The following is a 24,882-nucleotide window of genomic DNA, read 5'->3' as shown; positions in this document are numbered from 1 at the left end:
GGGTGATAGTTTCAGACATTTATAACTAAACAATTGATGATAATAAACACATTCTTTACAAGTGAATACTAAAAACATTTACATACTAACCTAATATAATATTTTCTCTTTTACCCAGAAAGTGTTTATTTATTATTACGCACACACAAATTGAACAATTACCACAGCTCAGGTTGTGGACAAGGTTCAAACCCAGGCTTGGCCATTAATCTGGGGAAATTACTTACTGTATCTATCCTCCTTGCTTTTCTCATCTGTAAGTGTGATTCATAATAGTTCCTCACTCACACGCTTGTTGAGGGGATTAATTTGTTTGTTAATGCATGTAGGCCATTCAATAAATGTTAGCAATTAACATTGCTATTATGAACAACGTTTTGTAAAAATTATAATGTCCTCAAAATGCTCGACACAGAATACTATGTAAAAACAAACAAAATAAATGATGAAAAGCCTACCTATAATATCCATAGTATGATTTAATTATTTTAAATATGCAAAAGCATAGAGTATCATGATGTTAGCAGTAATCCTGTCACTAATATGTAGTTAAATTAAATTAAAATTTTTTATGTGTACACAGTGTACTTGTTCCTTGTTATTCTAATTATGTAACAATAAAAATTAATTAAAAACCATTAAAATCAAAGACATATACTTTAGTATATATATGTTTAGAGGTGCAAAAATACAAGAAAATCCTAGAAACTACTCAAATGCGCTATTATCATAAAAGCAGTCATAGAAAAAACCTATAGGCATGTCTTTTGGAAAAAAAGAAAAAAAACTCATTTACAAAACCAAATGTCACACTGATGTGGCCTGTGGGTCAGAATTTGCTGAGTTTTAGGATACAACATGTAATGGGAATGCAGTGATAAGAGAAACATATGGAGAGGAAATCACTGAACTAGACACTAGCATAGAAAGCCAGGGAGAACTATCCTCTCTAAGAGGTATTGAGATCTGAAGTATCAGGAGTTAGAAATGTGCTGAGGGAGGAGGGGCATTTCAGGCAGAGTAGAACATGCAGACAATGTGCTACAGTTGGCCATTTTGATTCGAAAAATGGACAGAGCACCAATGAGACTAGAGTTGAAGTCAAGAGATACAAACAAGGGAAAATCCATGTCATGAAGAGCACTGTAAACCATATTGATAGATTCTGTTTCTGTTTTTACTTAAAACAATAGACAAATTTGATGGTTTTCAATATTTTAAAATGAGGATGTGTTATAATGGCTTTCTAGGAAAACATACATAGATGGAGGATAAAAGAAGAAAGTTTTTTTTGTGGTGTACTCTAAGGAAAGAAGAAGGCAGGATTAGGCACAGAGAGAAGTTGAATTACCATGCAATTCCAACTGAGTCACAGCCTATTTTACAAGAAACCTTCAGTCTGACATGGCCCTTTAGCGTTGTACTACATTCTGGCAAGAGAAAAGAGTCTTTCAGGATTGTATCAATCAGTCACTAGTCAGGGCTTTCTTTCTGGGAGAGGTTTGTTTCCTGGGAGGTGCTGCCAAGGTTAGGGAGGCACTTCACTTAGGTCAAGAGTAACTTCCTAGGCAGGACCCAGCTCTGTGTTGAAAGCAGAAGCTATTCTGTGACTGGGAATATCTCCTAGCTGTTTCATCTAACTAGAAGGTATTTGGGAAGATTACCACCAAATAGATTTATTAGTATTTTGATAATTATTTTGGTTGTGTTGTAGAAGATGGATTCGTAGTAATCAAAGATGGAAACAAACAAACAAACAACAACAACAGCAACAAAAACAGAGGAGGAAATACAGTGGTTCAGATCAAAACTAATTGAAGTTTGAATTAGGATAATGTTAGTAATGGGAATGGCTAATAACATCTCCTTAAGAGATTAATTTGAAGATTCCATTGTTGGGTTTGGGAATATATTAGGTATAGAGAATGAAAGAGAAAGGAAGATCAAAGAAAATCTTGGTTTCTGGCCTGCAGAATGCTGGAGTGACTGGGCCATTCCTTGAGATTTTGAATACTGGAAGAGAGACAGGTTTGGTGGAAAAATCAGAGTATCTGGGCATGCTGAGATTGGAGTAACTTTTGCACATTCAGAGGGTTATTATAAGTAGTATGTAAGATTTAATGAGTTCGAGTTCAGGGCTTAGGATAAAACTTAGAAATCATTGATTTAGTCAATGACAACTGAAGTGATGTATATGAATATGGATTGCCTTTGTGAGTCATAGAGATAAGAAGAAAAACTTGGGAGATGTTTCCATTAAATGTTATGAATATTTAATAACTAAGTAGAGGGTATAAGAATAAACCAGAATAAACCAGTCTAGTTTAATGGAAGTAAATTTCAGAGAGTTTTTAAAAAATGAAGAAATAGTCAACAATACTGGATTATTACCCAGTTAATACTGAGGCAGACATCAACTGAAATATGATAGCGACATTTCAGTTGGACTTAGCAACAGGTTTCAAATACAGGCTAGAATGTATTGAAAAATTGGAGTGTATAAAAAGCTAAAAAAAGAGGGAAAACATTTGAACAATTTGGTTTTGATGGGGATGGAAGAACACTATATCCATTATAGATGTACAGGACAAAAATTTTCATATATTAAACAAACCTGTTCATCAACCAGAACATGAATCAACATACTAACAGCAAATGAGAAACCTTCTCTTCTCTCTTTCAGTCACTGCTCCTACTGATAATCACTATCCTTATTTCTAAAAGTGTAGATTAGTTTTTACTATGTCCTTTGTATGAAAGCAATTATATAGAACATACTGTGGTGTCTGGATTTTTTTTTCACTCAATGTTATATTTGTTAGAAATATCCCTCAGGTGATATGTGTAGGTTATTCATCCTTAATGCTCTATAGTACCCTAAACTATATATATTTTTTCATTTTACCATTGATGGATATTAGGTTAGTTTGCAGTTTGGGGCTATTTTGAAAATCACTGCATGGGACAAGCAAACATTAATCTTTAAATGAATATGTATATATTTCTGTAGGCTATACATTGAAAAAGAATGGAAGTCTGTGTCTTAACTTACACTAATGTTAAGTTTTAGTAGATATGGTCAGTTTTCCAAAGTGGTTTTACAAATTTAAATTCCCTTCAGGACTGAATGGAAGTTTCAGTTGTTTCCTATTCTTATCCACACTTGGTAGTTTATTTACTTGGTCAGTTAGCTATTGCCATTCTGGCAGAGTGGAGTGAAAACACACTGTGGTCATTCCATTACCTGGAAAAGCACCTAGTCATATATTTGCTAGCAACTTGAATATCTTTTTTTGTAAAGACCTTTTTAAGTATTTTGTCAATTGTTTAAAGATGTTACGTGTCTTTTTCATATGGAAATGTAGAAATTCATTATATTTTTGAGATTCATCTTTTTTTTAGTAAATGTCCTGGGAATTTTTGTCTCATACAACTTTAGTTGCATGTTTTTTCTCTCTAAGCAGTGCCTTCTTGATAAATTATTGCTTTATTTTAATATAATTGTATTTATTTTAATATAATTATATGCATTTTAATATAATTTAATTTGTAATATTTTTATAATGTGGACTTTTGTGTTCATTTAATGTTGCATACTCCAAAGTCAAAAGATATTTTCCTGCATATTATACTAAAAACTATATTTTTGCTTTTCACTTTTAGATATGCAAGCTACCTAGACTAGACATTGGGTAAACTAGGGGTCATATACATTTTTTTATATGTTTATCAAATTCACTCAGTACTATTTATTTTAGAGGGTATTATTCTCCACCCCACCCTCTACTCTCCTACCCTGACTGAGCTTGCACTTGTCATTACTCAGGTGATATGTATGTGTGGCTCTGTTTTCACTCTCTATTCTATTCCATTGATCAATTTCTATATCTTTGTGCCAGTACAAATTTGCCTTGTTACCAATGCTTTATAATAGGGCTGCGTTTTGGTACTTTAAGTGTTGTACCTTATTTTGTTTTGTTTCGTTTGTTTTTGCCTTCAGTGATACCTGTTTTTAGCTTCATGTAAATTTTAGATTCAGGTTGCAATTTTGGACAAAACCCCCCACCCCCATAAACGTTACTTAGATCTGGATTTGAACGGGTTGAATCCGAAGTTGAATTTGGGGAAAACTATCTTTTTAAAATTATTTGGAAAGGAGTGTTTTATTTTTCATAAAGGGTTGCAGCCTGCAGGGTGGCCATTCTCACGGGCTGGGAAGCACAGCATCTCCTGAAACAGACACTTCAAGGGAGAAGCAAAGGAATCAGGAGTTTACGTTGAACATGGTGGCTAAATACACATATTTAATAAGCTGTAGGAGGAGTCATGAATATTTATGAAAGGGGAAATATGCACATGTATGATGGAGCTTCCTGCCCCTTCACGGGTCTCATGTATAAAAATGGCAGCATCAGCACCATCCAGGGTGGAGTCTTAGGCACTCTGATGTCAAAAGGTGAAGCAGAGGACACAAAAACTCTTACTGCACATTCTCCATAGGCTGGCCAGAACCACCTCATGGTTAGTGGTCTCTTACCCGGGGAAAAAGGAAGTGAGGCATCAGACAGTTGTTTCAGGTCAGTGGTGGAGTGTTTTGAAAGGGCTTATTTCTGTTTATCTCTTAGAGCAGAAAGCCTAAAGGTGGTTAGTGAGGGAGGGGTATAATGAGGTATGGTTGACCTCCTATCCCATAATGACTGAGAATGCGGTTTTCAAGGTTACTCTGGTGTCCCCTCGGCCATGAGATGGTCTGTTCAGTCATTTGGGGGGCTGAGAATTTTACTTTTAGTTTACGTTCTTCCCCTTTTAGTCAAGATGTGCCAGAGGCAGCATCCATGGTCAGACTTTTATTTTGTTGCATATCATTGTGGAGATGATGTGATGACCTGCCCTGAGTTAACCCTGTCCCTCAGTGGGATCCCTATAGGACTTAGAGCTGAACAACTTATGCAAACAGTTAAACATTCTAGGCCAGATAGGAATAGAGGTGGGTGGGCACTCATCAACCCTTAAAATTTAAAGCAACATCAGATCCAAAACACCAAAGCCAAAAATCAAGGTTACAAAATTGACTTATCTGTAAGTTCTACACATGAGCTACTGCGGTCTTGGTCTTTGTTACAGACTTATAGCCGTTAGCTATATAAAAATAAGCATTTTTCTAAAACCATTTAAGCTGAGAAATTTAGATAATTTTCTTATGCAACAATGCTCTTTGTTGTCTCTTTAGTAGTTTGTCCTAAGTTGGCCAAAATTTTTTTTATTGTATCTTTATTTGCATAAACTCCATAACTGGGAGCAACCCTACCAGAAGGCTCTGTCACCAGGTATCTTGATATCTTGTCAGCAATTCTCCTACAATACTTTCTATAGGGAGCAGAAAAATTCTTATAGTTGAGATGAATGGAAAGGGGCCACATAATGGTCCAGGAGGCAAAGTTCCTCAGTTTGCCAGCTGTTCCAATATCTGTGTACCCATTCTTGATTTGCAGTGTCTAAACGAATTCTATCCCTGAAAATTGACCCTTACAGTCTCATATGCCGACTCCTTTCATCATAGTCCCTGGGCCCAGAGGGAAGGTGTTTGTATAGTTTTAGCAGTATGACATTGACAATTTAAAACAGATCAGACACAGTGGGATTACAAATGAGGGAGATTCACAGACTTCATCAAATCACATCTAGTCTTCACAATACCATGATTCTGGTTTTCTGAGAAGTAAAATAATAAATGGTAAATGAAGCTAACAATTTTATCACCAGAAAAATTTGAAAACCAAAGATTTGTATGTCATAACACAAAAATAAACCTATTCCATTGGGGCGCAAACTACAAACATCATGAAGAAAATTATAATCCAGTTCTTCTTTAGAGACTTATTGTAACCAAGAAACAATGCACGATTCAATCAGAACACAAACAGAAAGATCAGGGCTGGAATCCAGTAACAAGTGTGTTACAGTTTTCCTTTGAAACAATTTCTCTCACTAGCCCTCCTTTGCTAGCAAGAAAATACTATATTACAACCAATTTCTGTACAAAATAAGTTTTAGGCATATCGTACTTGGTCTGATTATTTGCATAAAATGCAGTAAGAGTTCATTGGCCGTATAAGTTCTTTTTAAGATGGCTAGGCTGGAATTTTACCTGAACATATGTTCTTCTAGCAAAAGCCTTGATAAAATAAAGACTGTCTCCAAGTGTGTCCTGTTTCAAAAGAAAACAGATTCTTACTGAATATATATAAATAACTATATTACCATAAAATAAGCAATTGCAAAGATATGGCATCAGCTTAAGTGTACATCACCTGATGAATAAATAAAATAAAATGTTATACACACATACACAGAGACACACACACACACACCATGGAATACTACTCAGCTATTAAAAAGTACAAAATCATGTGTTTTGTAGCAACTTCACTGGAACTGGAAGCCATTATTCTACATGAACTAACCCAGGAATGGAATACCAAATACTTTATGTTCTCACTTATTAAGTGGGAGCTAAGCTATGGATACACAAAGGCTGACAGAGTGGTATATTAGACATCAGAGACTCAGAAGTGGGGAGAGGGGAGTGGCAGTTAGAGATAACTGACTACTTATTGGGGTACAATGTAGACAACTCTGATAACAGGTGCACTAAAATTCCAGACTTCACTACTATTCAATTTATCCACATAACCAATAACCACTTGTACCTCTAAAGCTACTGAAATTTTTAAAAATTTCAAAGAAGAATACTTATGAATATTTTCCAAATTTTAGAGACCGCAGCCAGAGAGAAAGATAAATTCTGCTCCAAGAGTATACTTTGCAATCAGAGTAGCAGCCTTCCAAACAGAATGCTGTTCTTTCACCTTGGAACGCCATTCACAAATCAAACAACTCTTTGTCCGTCAGCTGAGTGCTTGTTTTCAGGCACTATAGAAACCAGCAAATCCTAACACAGTTCCAGAGTCAGTCCCAGCCAAAAAGTGGCTCTCTGTATGTGAATGTTGGCTTCTTGTTTTCGTCTGGTAGCATGATCCTACATAAACTAATTCAAATTTATCATGGAACTATGGGTACTTCTGGACACTACTATCTCCATTAGAATGTTTCTCTGACATCACCCCAGACAGCATGGGTATTTCAGGTGACAAGACTATTTTCCATCCTTCGTTCGTAGAGGTAGCTTCAGTTAGTGTCCCATAACAAGGCAGTAAATGCCATTTAAGTGGAAATTATCCAGCCTAATGTCCCGGTAGTCATCCTTGGAAGGTGTTCATAGGCTTTTGCATAAGCTGAATTTGGGGAAAACTAAACTCAGTTTTCCAATCATAAACATCATCTATAGCTCCCCGTTTAATGTTTTATAATTTTGGATATAGTGGTCTTACATATTGTTAAAATTATTTCTAGACCTTCAATATTTTTTCATCCTATTATAAATAGTAACATTTTAAGACATTTTGTTTGTTTATTGATAGCATTTATACATTTTTTTCCCTATTGGTTTTATATCCAAGGATATCATTAAGTAATATATTTACTTGGTTAAGTTTATTTATAACTTCTTTCTTATTATTTCTTGTTATCCAATTATGTTTTATGGTAATATTTTTTCCTTTCAAACTTCCATGATATTTATTTCTTTTCTCGTCACTATAATTATAGTGGCTAGGCCTTCCATTGTAATGTTAAATGGAAGGGAAGATAGTGAGCATTCTTGTTTCATTTTCTGTGAACATTTTCAATAATTCAGTATTTCACCATTTCAAGGATTACAATAGATTTTTATACATAGTCTTAGTTAGATAAAGGAATTTCCCTCTACTTTCAGTATGGTTAAAGTGTGTACTTATTTAAATTATGATTTGCATGTTGTATTGAGTCAAATTTATTTTCTTCATTTATTAAGAAAATATTTTTTTCTTTTTCTTCTGTTAATGTGGAGACTTACATAGAGTGGTTTCCAGGTGTTAATCCAACAAAGCATAATTAGAATTAAACCCCTTTTTATGTTGTAATATATATCTAATATATACTATATGTGATATCTAATATATAAATATAATATCTAATATATTAATATATCTAAGATATTGCATATAATATGTGATATTAATTACATATAATGTTAATATATTAGCTATATTAGATAAATATATTAGACATATTAGAAAATTATATAAGATAATTATATTAGATATATAAATATATTAAATAAATATATTAATTTATCTTATGCAATATATAATTATACCATATATTGTATATTTTAATAATATTTAATCTAGTATATATTACAATGTATATTATATAATATGTGTCTACATAATATATAATATATATCTACATAAAATCTAATATATATTATATACATAAAATATTTGATAATGTTTATTAAAATTCTCCAGATATGTTCATTAGAAAGGTTTTTATTACCAGAACATAATTAATAGGACAATTATATTCTTGGTGATTTAGAAATCCAGGTTTCTTACCAAGATTATTCCATCATCTGAACACGTGACTTACAATGTCACTGTGACAGGAAAAGAGATAAACCGAGGACACACACAATTTTTAACTGATTCCAAGCAAAAGTGGCATATGTTTATCATAATACCATTCTTAATAGCAAAGATATAGACCAACCTCAGTGTCCACCAATGAAGGATTGGATAAAGAGAGTGTTATATCTGTATACACACATGCACACACACACACACGCCATGAAATAGTGCTCAGCCATAAAAAGAATGAATTATGTCTTTTTCAGCAACATAGATTGAACTGGAGGCCTTTATTCTAAGTGAAAAATATCAGAAACACAAAGTCAAACACACATTCTCACTTATCAGTGGGAGCTAAACAGTGGATACACATGGACATACACAGTGGAATAATGAACTTTGGAGACTACAGATGATGGGAAGATGGGGGTTGCAAACACTGCAAAATTATCTGTTGGGTACAGTGTTCACCATTTGGGTGATAGGTACACTAAAATCTATGCATGTAAGAAATCTGAACCTGTACTCCTTAAATATACAAAAAATTTAAAAAATGCTAAAAGTGACATATCTCAGAAGTAGGAGAGGCTATTAACCAGAAACAGTTCCAATGACCCAAACCCACCTGCAAAGAAGGATAGTAATCTAAACAGGCATCTAGTACTCAGTGAGCATTGTCTCTGTCTGAATCTTCCCACTCCCTATACTCACCCCAAACTCTGGTCAAAACACCCATTTTACATATTTCATCAGTATTACTAAATTTGCTCAGCATTTATATTTAAATTGTCTGTATTTAAAGATATAATTTTCTTTAGTAGCATAGTCAAACGCATTTTAGGTGGCTAGATATTTCTTAACATCTTTACAATAACTTTCACTATATATGTAAGAAATGAGTAAAGCATTGGATGAATCTTGAACTTAAATCCTTATTTAATATGTCTTCCCTATATTACCTAGTTTAAAATCATTTTTCTTGGGCATATAAAAATGCAACACATATCTCTCTAAATAGCTCTTAATTTTCAAAATATCATACAAATTTTAAAATATTAAAAGGTAAGAGGTTGGGTGCAGTGATACACACATGAAGTCCTAGCTATTCAAGTGATTCAGGCAGGAGGATCACTTGAGCCGAGGAGCTTGAGGCAAGCCTGAATGCAAGGCCCTGCCTGTAAATAGGTAAATACAAATTTAAAAATAAAATTCAAGAGAAAGATGCTCAAGCTACGAATGGCAATGCATTGGTTTCATGAAATTCATCTTCAAAGGTTATTGGGGCCATGTACTACTAATAATCTTTATTTTTTCTTTATCTTAAACATTGTAATTTTTGCCTCTTTGAAATTCTATTAGGGGATATTGGCTTCCTTCTGTTAATCCTAATTAGCAATATATTAGTTTCTTTAATATGAGTGTATACCATTAAAATATTCTGTTTAATGAGCTTGTTGAATTAAAATTTTCAATGCTTTTGTAAATCATGCTTTCCTGAAGAAAATATTCCTCTTGAATTTATTTAAGTATCAAAATATGACTTAAATTAATTTACAGTATTCTGTTATGGGTATAGCAACAACTAAACAAACCAACAAACAAGAATATACAGATGTCTTGTAAATAAATGAAATCTACTCTTTAAAAATGTAATTTTAGAAATGAGCTTTTAAGAATAGCTATTCTGCTGCTTCTTGTATTCTCACACACGCATTCTGTAAAACTTTATTCAACATCTTTCAAATTCTAGGTGCTACAATGTACACTAGGGTAAATATATATAAAATACACAATCTCTCTCCTTAACCAGGTATTGGTCAGGAGAAAAATATTCAGGTTTTTCACAGAGACAGTAATTCAAAGCTGCACTGAATATAGAGAGTCCATTAAAGTAAGAGCTTGGAAGAACCAAAAAGATAAACAAGAAAACACATTTCTTTTTATGACTGGTTGCATTTTAAAGTTTCTTTTTCTCCCTCTCTCTTTTTTTTTTTTTGTTTTTACATTTGGTGTCTTTATGAACTTTTCCATCACTTCAAAGAACCTGAAGTTTCAGGGCAATTCTTATGATTACTTTGTAATTCCTCCCATGTACTCTACTTTTATTGCTATTGTCTGCCACTAAGTGATTAATGATTGTTCATTAAGTATAGTTACTGTGGGTAGACTTTTCATGCATAATCAGCAAAGGGGAAAACACATATTACTGTTTAAAAAATTAATTGGTTCTTCTTTTTACTATATATATGTTTTATATGTTACACAAGTTACTTAGTTTCAGTTTCTATATAGACTATGTAAATGTATATTATAAATGTTAAAAAGTAGCAAACAATTCTCAGATCAAATTGTGTACCTCGCCACTAATTTATACAGGGATCAATTGCTTCTCTATGCACCTAAATTTATCTTTCTTTAATCTGCATGCTTCCTCACAACATGTGTTGGGTTTGTTTCTATTTTTCTCTGTTATTTTTCTGCCCATTTCCAGTGGTTAGTTCATAATTCACCGTTTAGTTATTCAAAATTAAAAACTAATCTGCAGTGTATGACATTGTTCTTTCTGTTTGAGTCTCTGAATATTAGTCTTTATTATTTCCTGTGTATATTCATCCAGAAAATTTTATCGTGGTATTAGGAAAATTGTTAAACTCTTTTACTCTGAAAGATTAAAAATTTACACCAGGCCTTAATTTTAAAAAGAGTCATATTGTAAGGTCTAACAAAAATAAGGAATCTCAAAAATTTTAAGTATTTTAATAATTTCACATATACAAGTGATTGCAAGATGCGGGAAAAGCGGAGTCTAGGATATTGATTTCTTCTCTCAGATCCTTTCTTGCAATGTTTTAACGGTTTCTGGCCCAGATTTAACATATGGAGTTCCTGACTTAGACATGCAACCCTCACTTACACAAAAGGGAGCCATTTCACTAATGAAACACCTCATATTTTCACTCCAATAATTACATTGCTTACGTGAAAATTTCAGGGAGCTATGTTCCATAAATCCACAGACTCTGAGTTGGTTTAATGTAATCTAAACCAGATAGAACAGATAAGGACACTCTATAGTAAATAATATTATGTGTTTTTTAAGAGATGTATCCTTAGCATCTAATAAAAGCTTGTGACTAGATCATCTTTCTTACTTTCCCTGGTTGTCCCTGATAAACAGAGAGAATGGATTGCAGAGCCTTAATCCTTTTGCTCCCAAGTGTAAGGTAAGATGAAAGAATACTAACTGATCTTTAAAAACAGGTAATTACTATATTAATTAAACTAGTCAAGATTAGAGATATTGAAGGAAAGCTTACTAATTGACTTTATGAGGTGGTCTTTTATGTGATACTAACTGCTGACAAAAATATTACACAGATGAGAATACCAAATATATACATATGTGTTTAGGTGTACACATGTTTTATGTATTACATGTGTTTATACAACATTCTAGTTGGCATAAATATTGATTAAATCATTTTATGATTATCTTTCTTTGAGAGATAAAGAGATACAGAGAAAATTATCAATCTGTGTTCAGAGCTTTTCCTATAGAAGATATATTCTAAGTATATATAGCCTTAAAAAAGATAGGATTCTGAATAATACAAATTCCATCTGGTTTAGGTATAAATTGTTTTGTTTTAAATGGATTTGTTATTAAGTATATGGTTTTATTCTTGGTATTCATTTTTAACCAAAATAATTGACAGAACTTAAGAAAATTGAAGCTTCTACATTTTTAGTAGATCATGACATAAAATAAGTTAATGAGAAATGAATCTACTTTTAAAATTGTAAATGGAGTCTTTCATGAAGTTGATCACTTCATGAAAGTGTCAAATGCTGCATTAAGATAAGTTAAGATGCATTAAGATAAGTTAAGATGAGGACTAAGAAGTAATTGTTGAACTCAGCAACATATTGCTGACTGAGACAAAACAGTTTCAGTAGAAGTGGGAGTCCGGGGAAAATATATGTATCTGTAAACCCAAGCATTCAGAAAGTCATCACCCTTAGTTTAGTAAAGACTTCCCAAGAGTTTTGCTGTAAAGAGAATCAGGGCAGTAAATGGAAGAACATGCAAATTTATAGAATTTTATTTGAAAACAGGAGATGTAGGCCACATGTGTTAGTTCAACCCTGTAATTCCAGCCCTTTGGAAGGCTGAGGCAGGAGGATCTCTTGAAGCCAAGTTTAAGACCATCCTGTTCAACAAAGTGAGACCCCCATATCTGTTTTGTTTATTTGTTTGTTTTGTTTTTTTCTGGAGATGTAGGATATTTATTTCTATTCGGAAAGAAAAGATCCTGTAGAAAAAAAATCATAATCTAGGAAAAAGTATAATTAATTAGAGGAGCATAATCTTGGAATTGGTGCAAAGGATGGGATCTACAACAGAATTAAAGGAGAAAAGAGTAGTAGAAAAAATTAATCCATTTAGCTGGAGGAAAGACAGAACAAAAGGGTAGAGCTTGTATGAATGGGTAAATTATGTGATAAAATGATACTGCATATGCCTTCTCATAGCTTTTGTTTTATTCAATGTAGCAGGAAGCAAGATTGTCAGCTTAATGTTGGGCCTGCAACTTTAGAGATTTGAGGGAAGAAAAGAAGGTGTAAATAGACTGAGTCTGAAAGTCAATTGCTCAGTGAATCGTAGGATAATCAGGCAGCATTTTTCGTGGAAGGGGGAGAAATCTATGTATCATATCGATAGATACTGATAGAAATTTTAAAAATTTATTATGATAAAAGGAAATAAAAATATTGAGATTTCTGGTCACCAGTTATTTGAACAACCACCCTTCCCATGAATGAGAATGAACTTTTTCTTGGTCAGCAAATAGAATACTTTGAAAGTGATATGATCTGGCTTTTGTGGGTAGGTAATGAAAGGTAATAAAAGTTTCCACATGCTGTCTGTAATATTTGCCCTTGAAGCTTTCAGGTGACAAATAAACAATGTAAATGTTCTAAGGATGCTCTTTCTCTAGGAAAACAAACTTGTTAATGTAGACACACCATATGGACAGTATAAGAAGACAGAGAAATCTGCCCAGCCTCCAGGTAAATGCTCTTCACTGCCACCACCACTCCTGCTCCTATGAGCCAACACTGACTGCAATTAATGCTTTAATGCACTGAGCACTAATCTTGAGCCGGAAACATCTATACAAAGATTTCTTAGATTTCTGACCCATAGAGATTGGGAAAAATAATAAAATAATTTGTATAACTTTGAACCACTAGGTTTTGGGCAATTTGTTTATGGAACGATGAATAACAAGAATAACATCATAAACTCAGAAATAAGAGAGCATTTATTAATCTTATTGTTCTCTCATTTAAACATAAGAAAAGACAACAAATATATGTATATTTATTGTCTTATATATATACATATCTGAATATAGATATATTTATTGTCTTGTTTACATACATATCTGAATATAGATATATTTACTGTCATATATTTATATGTAATAAATATTTTATATATAAATCTCTCCTCTCTTTCTCTCTCTCTAGTCACACATATGTATACACACATGTATGTATGTGTATATGTATGTGTGTGTATATATATGTCATTGTGTGTATATGTGTGTGTATATATATACATATATATGTGTACACACACACATACACATATCTATAAATATCTGCTTCCATGAGTTTGGCCATTTTAACTATATATGTATAGATAACTATATATATAGATATATCTATATATACACACACTCCTGTAGATACCACATACATGCATATGTGTGTGTGTGTATATATGTATGTATATATACCATATATATGTGTGTGTGTATATATATACCCACACACTCACACATACATACATATATACATATACACATATATAATGTATATAAGTATGTGTGTCTACAGAGGGAACAAGAGAGAGGAGAGAGCGAGATTATACGTAAATATTTTAATGCCTTCAAAATTTCTAACATTTTTACCTGGAAAATCCAAAAAGAAGAACCAGAAAGAAAACTATTAAAATAAAAAAGAATTTAGTAAGATTGCCAGATGTAAGAAATTAAATAAATGTATATTAATCAGTGTCAATTTTCATAATTAAAAATCTTGTCACAGGATACAATGAGAAAATTGCTTTTTAATACAACAATACAATTGACAGAATATTTCAAAATAAATTAACAACAAATAAATAGAAATATAGTAAGATAACATATCACTGAAGACATAAAATAAGACCTAAATCAATGGAAAAATAAAACATCTTTCTAAAAGTTAAGCTCCAATAATTTGATGATGTTCATCCTTAACAAATTAATGTAATTTTTCAATGTAAACTGATAATGAGATCATTTCATTCATTTGGGTTAATGAAGGCATGAACATAGAAATATTTTTAAGTAGAATAATGTGGATAGTCTTTCCCTAATAAAATTCAAATCATCCTCCTATATTTTAAAGTAAGAACTGATTCTCAAAAGACTTTATATCTTTTAATCAGTTACTTTTTTATTGTAGTAAAAGCATCATATAAATGCTCTTAACACCCTTTTAGTGTACAAAATAGTGTTGTTGAATATATACATAATGTTCTACAGAAGGATCTAGAACTTATTCATCTTGCATAACAGAATTTTATACTCATTTATTAGCAACCCCTATTTTCACCTTTGCAATCCCCCTGGAAGCCATCTTCCTTCTGTCTGCTTCTATGAGTTTGGCTGTTTCAGATACCTTAAAAAAGTGAATTCATCTAACCATTAGCCACTGACTTATTTTACTTATCATATTGTGCTCAAGATTCATCCATGTTGCATATTACAAGATTTCCTTTTTTATGGCTAAATAATATTCTGTAGTATGTATATGCCATATTTTCTTTAGTAATTAGTCTGTCAATTGATATTTATGTTGTTTCCACACCTTAACCATTTTAAATAGTGCTACAATAAACATGGGAGTAATATTATCTTTTCAAGGTCCTAATCTTAATTTTTTTTTGGATAAGTAACCAAAAGTTGGGTTGCTAGATTATATGGTAGTCCTATTTTTAGGAATTTTTGAGAAACCTCCATAGTGGTTTTCACGGCAGCTACACCATTTTCTTTCTCACTGACAGTATTCAATGGTCTAATTTATCCATGTCCTCCCAGCACTTGTTGTCTTTCGTCTCTTTGATAAAAGCCATTCAAACAGACATGAAGTGATATCTCATTGTTGTTTTGAATTGCATTTCCTTGATTATTAGTGACATTGAGGCTTGTCTTATATAACAGTTGGCCATTTGTATGTCTCCTTTAGAGGTGGGAAAATAGGATATACACATGCAAAAGAATGAAGTTGGACTGTTATCATTCACCATGCACAAAATATTAAAGCAAACTAGATTTAACACTTAAGTGTTTAACCTAAAACTGTACAACTCATAGCAAACATCATGGAGAAAAGAACTGCAGAGTATTATTATTGGCAATGATTTAATGGATGTAACACTAAAAACATAGACAACAAAAGCAAAAATAAACAAGTGCGACTACATCAAACTAGAATGCACAGGAAAGGAAACAATCAACAAAGTGAAAAGGCAACCAACAGAATGAGAAAAAATATTTGCAAGTCATGTATCAACTAAGAGGTTAATTTCTAAAATATGTAAGGAACTCTTCCAACTCAATAATAATAATAAAAATAACTAACATCTTAAAAATAAAAATGGGCTAATGACTTGAATAGCTATTTCTCCAAAGAAAACATTTATCTTCCTTAGGTCCTAACTCTAAAAGTTATAGACCAAAAAAAACTTGGTATTCATCATATGTAGATTTTCAATATACAACAAACAAGATTAAATGTCAATTTGTTGAGAACCACGAAAACATGTTTTACTGTAAAGTCTTATAAATAATGATCAAATACATAAACAAGACTTTAAACGTTTAAGAATGACGTTCAACAGGACTCCTAAGACTGATGTTATGTACTGTTTTAAATATTCATTAATCTCTACTAGTCATTGTTAGGAAATGCTGAATGAGAAGAACATCTAGTAGTTAGATATAGGAACTAAGCCATATTTCTGACTGGAGTAAACAAATCACTATATTTAATGTTAAGAAAGCTCCATACTCTTCCTATTGTAGAGTATGTTTAGTTAAATTATGTAAATGAAGCATCATAAATATATTTTCATATTGATAGAAACTTTGTTTCCATTTGAGATGAGAATTTACCAATGGACTTCTTATTTCAATTTTAATATAATTTATTACATACTAATTAACAATCAAACATTCTTATTACACAACAACTTTCAGCCTTCTGAAATCCTGGCTGCTATTTATTTAATTTCATAAATATTAGAAAAATAATTTAAAGCTTTAACTCCTGTGAGGTTACATTTACGATAATGTTCCCAAGATTATTTTATTTCATGCTTCATAGATGGCATTGGAATGTTTACTTTCAAAATATGTTTTCAAGTTAACATTGCATTTTTATTTGATTTAATCTTATTCTACAGTGAAGAATTTGCAATGCCCGGGAATTTGCATCATGAGTACTATGAGAATCATGAAAAAAAAAAAAAAAGACATAGACTTTTCAGAAATGATGTCAGTTGAGTTATATTTTGATCCAGATGTATTCACATGTGAAGTGTTCATAAGATCAATATCCTATTATTCTGTATTTCACAAAAGCAGATAAATCATTATATGTGCATATTGAAGTAAAAAAATCACTTTTCCATACAGATGCACAGATTTTTATGGCAAAATTTGGATAATTTTTAAATGGAAAAATATGAATAATTGTATTTGAAACTGGTGTTGTTGGTACAATATTATATTGGTATCAAACTCTACTGGTAAGTTAAATCCATACCCTAGTATACTAAAGATAATACTCACTTAGCACTTCTTTTATGCTTGGCACTGCTCAGTGAGAAGGAAAAAGTGGCAATAACACAACCCCTAATCTCTGCCTTCACAGTTATTTACTAGTTTATAAAAGAGACTTATATATATTATGTGCAATAAACAGCATTCTCAGCAATCCGTTTTCTTCTAAATATTGATATGTATGAAAACATGCATATGTATTTATACCTTTCTAAAGGAATATATGCAAATTATATATATATGTTATACTTTATACATATAATGTGTTCAAGAATTATAGATGTCTCTGGTACATATATATATCATCATATATACACACACAATAAAAATATAAAATGGCCGGGCGCGGTGGCTCACGCCTGTAATCCCAGCACTTTGGGAGGCCGAGGCCGGTGGATCACAAGGTCAGGAGATCGAGACCACGGTGAAACCCCGTCTCTACTAAAGATACAAAAAATTAGCCGGGCGTGGTGGCGGGCGCCTCTAATCCCAGCTACTCAGGAGGCTCAGGCAGGAGAATGGTGTGAACCCGGGAGGCGGAGCTTGCAGTGAGCCGAGATCGCGCCATTGCACTCCAGCCTGGGCGACAGAGGGAGACTCCTTCTCAAAAAAAAAAAAGAAAGAAAAAAAAAGAAAAATATAAAATATATTCATCCTTTAATGATCACAAATTTGTGATTAATACTTAATGGACTTGTTATGATTTTCACTTGATCTAATATTAACTTATTTATTCATTTAACCAAATAATTGAGGAACTTATGAATAAAACAGTTAAATATTTTAACTCCATTGGCAAGACACACTATTGTATCTAGAGCATAAAAAGTATTAGATTCATTTCATTATATGTAGAAGCTATTTTTTAACTATGATTGGTAGCAAACTCTGTGGTCTTCCTTATGATAAATTACCTGACACAGGTCAGTCTAAGCACAATTAGGTATTCCTCAAAATAATACCTTATATAAAACTCAATTATAAAAACAATCATCTATTTATGAATTTACTAATAACAATATAGACAGGATAGCACCTAAGAAACATGATTTAATAATATAAATACTAATGAAAAGGAAGAAAACGAAAATAAGACTTAAGAGTTAAAACAGAAAATATTAATGCCAGAAAATAAAGCCATCCCTTTGGTCAGGTAGATGCTTATACAAAATGTTTCATAGTATTCAACATTAACAATGGAGGAAGATATTTGTAAAACTAATACAGAAATCTGTTATGGACATAAAATGAACACATTAATTAAAATTTCAGGTAAAGATTTATTGTTGCTTATTTTTAAAAAAGCTTTCATTAAAATAATTCTCTCATGCTTATCTTTTTTTCATATTTTAATATTTGAATAGTGACATTTGCAGATTTTAATACATAAGGAATATGCATGAAAGTTTCCATTCGTGCAACATGTAATTACCTAGTGTTTTAAGGCAGTAATTCTGAAAATAACCTGTGGGCTTTTAAAAATTATTGCCACCTGTGATCTGTTAAAGGAAAAAATTAAACTGGAACTTTTACAGGTGTTTTTGAAAAGCGTCCCATGTGATGATTTCGTTTGCCAGGTCTGGGAGACAGGTCTGATACACCCTCATCAGATTTAATCTACGAGCCGAACTTGTGTCCTCGTGAAACAATCTTTTCTCAGTAGCCCCTCCAACAAACAGAGAACTATATCTTCCATCTTATTGTGCAAATCAGCAAACAGGGAACTATATCTTCCATTTTATTGTGCAGATCAGTCAGGGAAATAGTCATCATGCTTGCCTCCTCTTTCACCTCCAATATCTGAGACAACACTGAATTCACTTTACCTTCTAAATATTTTGCACATCTTGCACTTGTTATTTGTTGTGCATCTCTACCACTAACTAATCCAACCTCTCATGACTAACTACTAGAAGAGTTTCCTTCCTCTTCTCATTGTTTTACGTGTTACCTAACAAACAATTCTGCAGACTGTAGTCAGGGTTGTCCTTTGAAGAAAAATAAAACTTCTGATCATGTAACTTTCCTTGATAAAAGTGTATTTCAAACATAAATTTCAAATAAATCATTCCAATTTCATTGGCATTACAATTAAGTCATAATTTTCATATCATGAAGCAACATATTCTTTTTCTAGAAAAAAATAGAGAGGCCTGTCTTAAAGTTATATGAGCAATTGTGCCCATCAAAACATTATCTTTAATAGAGAGCTGTGGTAGGCTACTACATTATTGCCTATTGATCCAAATGATATCAAAATGACCTATTGCATAGAAATACATACATACCCTGCATTTCTATGTTTTTAAGAGACTGGGGTCTTAAACAATTTTGATGATCATATAGTATCATGAATAATCATCATTTAATGAAAGGTAAAATTAATAAGTTTTACTATTTTGTATAAAATCAAATATTTATGTTGGATATATTCAGAGTTCCTGATGAGTTTACAGGACATAGTAATTTTAGGTATATGTAAGCTAGCTCTCTAGAATTTTTTTTGTAAGAAAGATAACCAATGCTAAATGTGATTTGATGATTTGGCTGCTTTTTAAATTTTTAATAATTAAGATAATAATGCCTTAATGAAATATATGAATTTACTCTATGTCAAATATATGCTTTCCACTCCCCTGATAGCAATGCGCCTTTATCATCTTATAAGCCTTGTGGCTTTGGAATTTGGAAAGGTAATTAAATTAAATATACAGCAGAGGGTATTTTTTTCTGGAGAAAGCACTTAATAATATATGTTAATTAGCTGCTCGAATAGCAATAGAACTATAATGAAAAGCCACAAAGGAACACAAGAGCAATTAAAAACAGGATTTGGGTGCCCTTTATTTTTTTCTCTTGTCTGATTGCTCTGGCTAGAACTTCCAGTACTATGTTGAATAGAAGTGGTGAGAGTGAGGATCCTTGTCCTGTTCCAATTCTCAGGAATACTTTCAACTTTCCCTATTCAATATAATGTTGGCTGTGGATTTGTCATATATGGCTTTCAGTATTTTGATGTATGTTCTTTCCATTCTGATTTTGCTGAGGGTTTTAAACATAAAGCAATGCTGGATTTGGTCAACTGCTTTTTCTGAATCTGTTGAGATGATCATAATTTTTATTTTTAATTCCATTTATGTGGTATATCACATTTATTGACTTACGCATGTTAAACTATCCCTGCATCCCTGGTATGAAACCAACTTATTCATAGTGGATTATATTTTTGATATGCTGTTGGACTTGATTAACTAGTATTTTGTTGAGGATTTTTGCATCTATGTTCATTAAGGATATTGGTCTGTAGTTTTCTTTTTTTTTGTTATGTCCTTTCCTGGTTTTGGTATTAGGGTGATACTGGCTTCATAGAATGACTTAGGCAGGATTCCCTCTTTCTCTGTCTTCTGGAATAGTATCAATAGGATTTGCTCCAATTCTTTGAAAGTCTGATACGATAGAATTCAACTGTGAATCTGTCTGGTCCTGGACTTTTTTGTTGGCAATATTTTTATTACCATTACAATCTTGTTGCTTGTTATTGGTCTGTTCAGAGATTCTATTTCTTCCTGTTTAATCTAGGATGTTTGTATATTTCCAGGAATGTGTCCATCTCTTCTAGGTTTTCTAGTTTGTTCACGTAAAGGTGTTCACAGTAACCTTGAATGATCTTTTGTATTAATGTGTATCAGTTGTAATATCTCCATTTCATTTCTAATTGATGTTATTTGAATTTTCTCTCTTCTTGGTTCATATCAGTGATGGTCTATCAGTTTTATTTATCTTTTCAAAGAAAAAGTTTTTGTTTTATGTATCTTTTTTTTTTTTTCAATTTCATTTAGTTCTGCTCTGATCTTGGTCTTTTCTTCTGCTGCATTTGGGCTTGGATTGTTCTTGTTTCTCTAGTTCCTTGAGTTGTGACTTTAGATTGTCTATTTGTGCTCTTTCAGACGTTTTGATGTAGGCATTTAATGCTATGAACTTTCCTCTCAGCATTGCTTTTGGTGTATCTCAGAGGTTTTGATAGGTTGTGTCACTATTATTGTTCAGTTCAAATAGTTTTTTAATTTCCATTTTGATTTCATTATTGACCATTATTTATCATTCAGGATCAGGTTATTTAATTTCCATGTATTTGCATGGATTTGAGAGTTCCTTTTGGAGTTGATTTCCAATTTTGTTCCACTGTGGTCTGAGAGAGTACTTAATATAATTTCAATTTTCTTAAATTTATTGAGGCTTGCTTTGTCACCTATCATATGGTCTATCTTGGAGAATGTTCCATGTGCTGATGAATAGAATGTATACTCCGCCATTGCTGGTTGGAATGTTCTGTAAATATTGTTAAGTTCATTTGTTCCAGGGCATAGTTTAAGTCCATTGTTTCCTTGAAGAGGAGTATTGAAGTCTCTCACTATTATTGTGTTGCTGTCTATCTCATTTGTTAGGTCTAGTAGTAATTGTTTTATAAATTTGGGAGTGCCAGTGTTAGGTGCATATATATTTAGGATTGTGATATTTTCCTGTTGGACTAGTCTTTTTATCATTGTGTAATGTCCCTCTTTGTCTTTTTTAAACTGTTGTTCCTTTAAAGCTTATTTTGTTTGAAATAAATGTTATAAATGGCAGTGGAATATTTACTTTCAAAATGTGTTTTAAAGTTAACGTTGCATTTTCATTTGATTTAATCTTTTATACTACAGAATAACTATTCCTGCTCACTTTGGTGTGCATTTGCATGGAATCTTTTCTCCACCCCTTTACCTTAAGTTTATGTGAGTCCTTATGTGTTAGGTGAGTCTTTGAAGGCAACAGATACTTGGTTGGTGGATATTTATACATTCTGCTATTCTGTATATTTTAAGTGGAGCATTTAGGCCATAACATTATTATTATTGAGATGTGAGGTACTATTCTATTCATTGTGCTATTTGTTGCCTGATACCTTTTCTTCCATTGTGTCATTGTATTATAGGTCCTGTGACATTTATACTTTTAGGAGCTGCTATTTTGATGTATTTTGGGGATTTGTTTCAAGATTTGAAACAAATTTTAGCAATTCTTCAGTGCTGACTTTGTAGTGATGAATTGTCTCAGCATTTGGTTGTCTGAAAAAGACTGTGTCTTCATTTACAAAGCTTAGTTTTGCTGGATAGAAAATTATTGGCGATAATTTTCTTTTTAAGGAGGCTAGAGGCAAGACCCCAATCCCTTCTAACTTGTAGAGTTTATGCTAAAAGATCAGCTGTTAATCTAGTAGGTTTTCTTATAGGTTACCTGATGGTTTTGCCTCACAGCTGTTAAGATTGTTTCCTTCGCCTTGACTTTAGATAACATAATGACTATGTGCCTAAGCAATGATCCTTTTCTGAAGAATTTCTCAGGTGTTCTTTGAACTTCTTGTATTTAAATGTCTAGGTCTCTAGCAAACCTGGGAAAGTTTTCCTTGATTATTCCCTCAAATATGTTTTCCAGATTGTCATATTTCTCTTCTTTCTCAGGAACGCCAATTATTCTTAGGTTTGGTCTTTTAACATAATCCCAAACTTCCTGGAGGTTTTGTTCATTTTTCTAAATTATTTTGTTTTTGTCTTTGTTGGATTAGGTTAATTTGAAAGCCTTGTCTTCAAGATCTAAAGCTTTCTTCTACTTGTTCTATTGCTGAGATTTTCCAATGTATTTTGCATATCTGTGTGTCCTTCATTTCCAGAAGAAGTGATTGCTTTTCATTTATGTTATTTATTTCTGTGGAGATTTTTTCATGCATATCTTGTAACATTTTTAAAATTCATTTAAGTTGGTATTCACCTTTCTCTGGTGCCTCCTTAAGTAACTTAATAATTCACCTTCTAAATTATTTTCTGGTGACTCAGTAATTTATTTTTGCTTTGGCTCAATTGCTGGTGAACTAGTGTGATCTTCTGGGGGTGTTAAATAAACTTGTTTTGTCATATTACTGGAATTGTTCTGGTTCCTTCTCATTTGGGTAGACAATGTCAGAGGGAAGAGCTATGGCCCTGGGTTCCTATGCAGATTCTTTTGTTCCACGGTGTGCTTCCTTGATGCGGTGCTCTCCCTCTTCCCCTAGGGATAGGATTTCATGAGAGCCAGACTGCAGTGATTGTTATTTCTCTTCTGGATCTATCCACCTAGCAAAGATACCCAGCTCTGGGTTGATACTAGGAGTGTCTGCAAAGGTTCCTGTGATATGAACTATCTTCAGGTCTCTCATCTGTGGATACTAGCACCTGCTTCAGTGGAGGTAACAAAGGAGAGAAGTGGACTCTGTGAGAGCCCTTTATTGTCACTGTGTTTAGTTTGTGGGTTTTGTGTTTGTTGACCTCCAGCCAGTGAAAATAGATTTAGAAACTTAGAAACCTTTAGAAACTTAGAAACCTTTAGACTTTTAGACTTAGAAACTTAGAAGCTTAGAAAAGCCACACCAGGTGGCTATCTAAAAGCACCCACCCAATGACCAGGTGGCCATCTAAAGCACTCGCCCGATGTCCGTGTGGCTATCTAAAACACCCACCCAAATTCCTGGAATTCAAACAGAAGAACAAGTCCGGGAAATACCCCGCGCGGGTTCAAACCAGGTTCAAACCAACCAATTAGAGTAAGACATCTTGCTCAGGCCATAACCTGCTCCAATCATCTTGCGCCTCAAGCTTTGTGAATTTTTGTAGTTTTTGCCTTTATAAACTGTCTGTAACAAGCATTCGGGGTCCTGTGGCCAACTTCGGACATAGGACCCTAGCGCGCTAGCAATAAATCTCTCCACTGTGACTTCCGTGTCGAGTGGTCTCTCGCAACGACCCCTGCCCAGGAAGGAATCTAAAAACTAGGTTCCTACACCAGAAGGTGAGGCTTTCAAGAGAGCATCAGATGTGGTCACATAGAAAGGGTACAGTCTTGCCCTAGGGTCACCTGAGTAAGTTTCTCTGGCAGTGGACAGGACCATAGAATTCCCAAGAGATTATGTCCTCTGTCCTTGGCTACCAGGGCAAATAGAGAAAGACCACTAAGTAGGGGCAGGGTTAGATGTGTCTGAGCTCAGACTCTCCTTGAGTGGAGTTTGCTGAAGCTGCTGTTGGGGATTGGGGTGTGGTTTTCATACCAACGAAGTTATGTTCCCAGGAGGATTATGGCTGCCTCTGCTGTGTCATAGGGGTAGCCAGGAAAGTGGGGGAAAGTCTCACTAGCTCCCACACACCTAGCTCCTACGCACCCCAAAATGACAGCCTCACTCCCACTGTCCTCCCTCAACAGCACCAAGTTAATTTCCAGGCAGCCAGTGAGCACAGCTTAGAACTTGCCCCAGGCTACCAGCCAGTGTGCTGAAACAGCAAGCAGGGCTTTCAAGTTTTGTGTCTTCCCGCCAGCCATGGCTTCTGTGTTGTATCTGCACTCCCAGTTTGCCCTTTCCCCCAGATTCTGTCCAGGAAACTTCACATTTGGTTAAAATTGTTACAAAG

This window comes from Chlorocebus sabaeus, chromosome 25 (assembly GCF_047675955.1).
Source record: "Chlorocebus sabaeus isolate Y175 chromosome 25, mChlSab1.0.hap1, whole genome shotgun sequence".
Taxonomy (NCBI): domain Eukaryota; kingdom Metazoa; phylum Chordata; class Mammalia; order Primates; family Cercopithecidae; genus Chlorocebus; species Chlorocebus sabaeus.
This window is presented reverse-complemented; position numbering follows the sequence as displayed.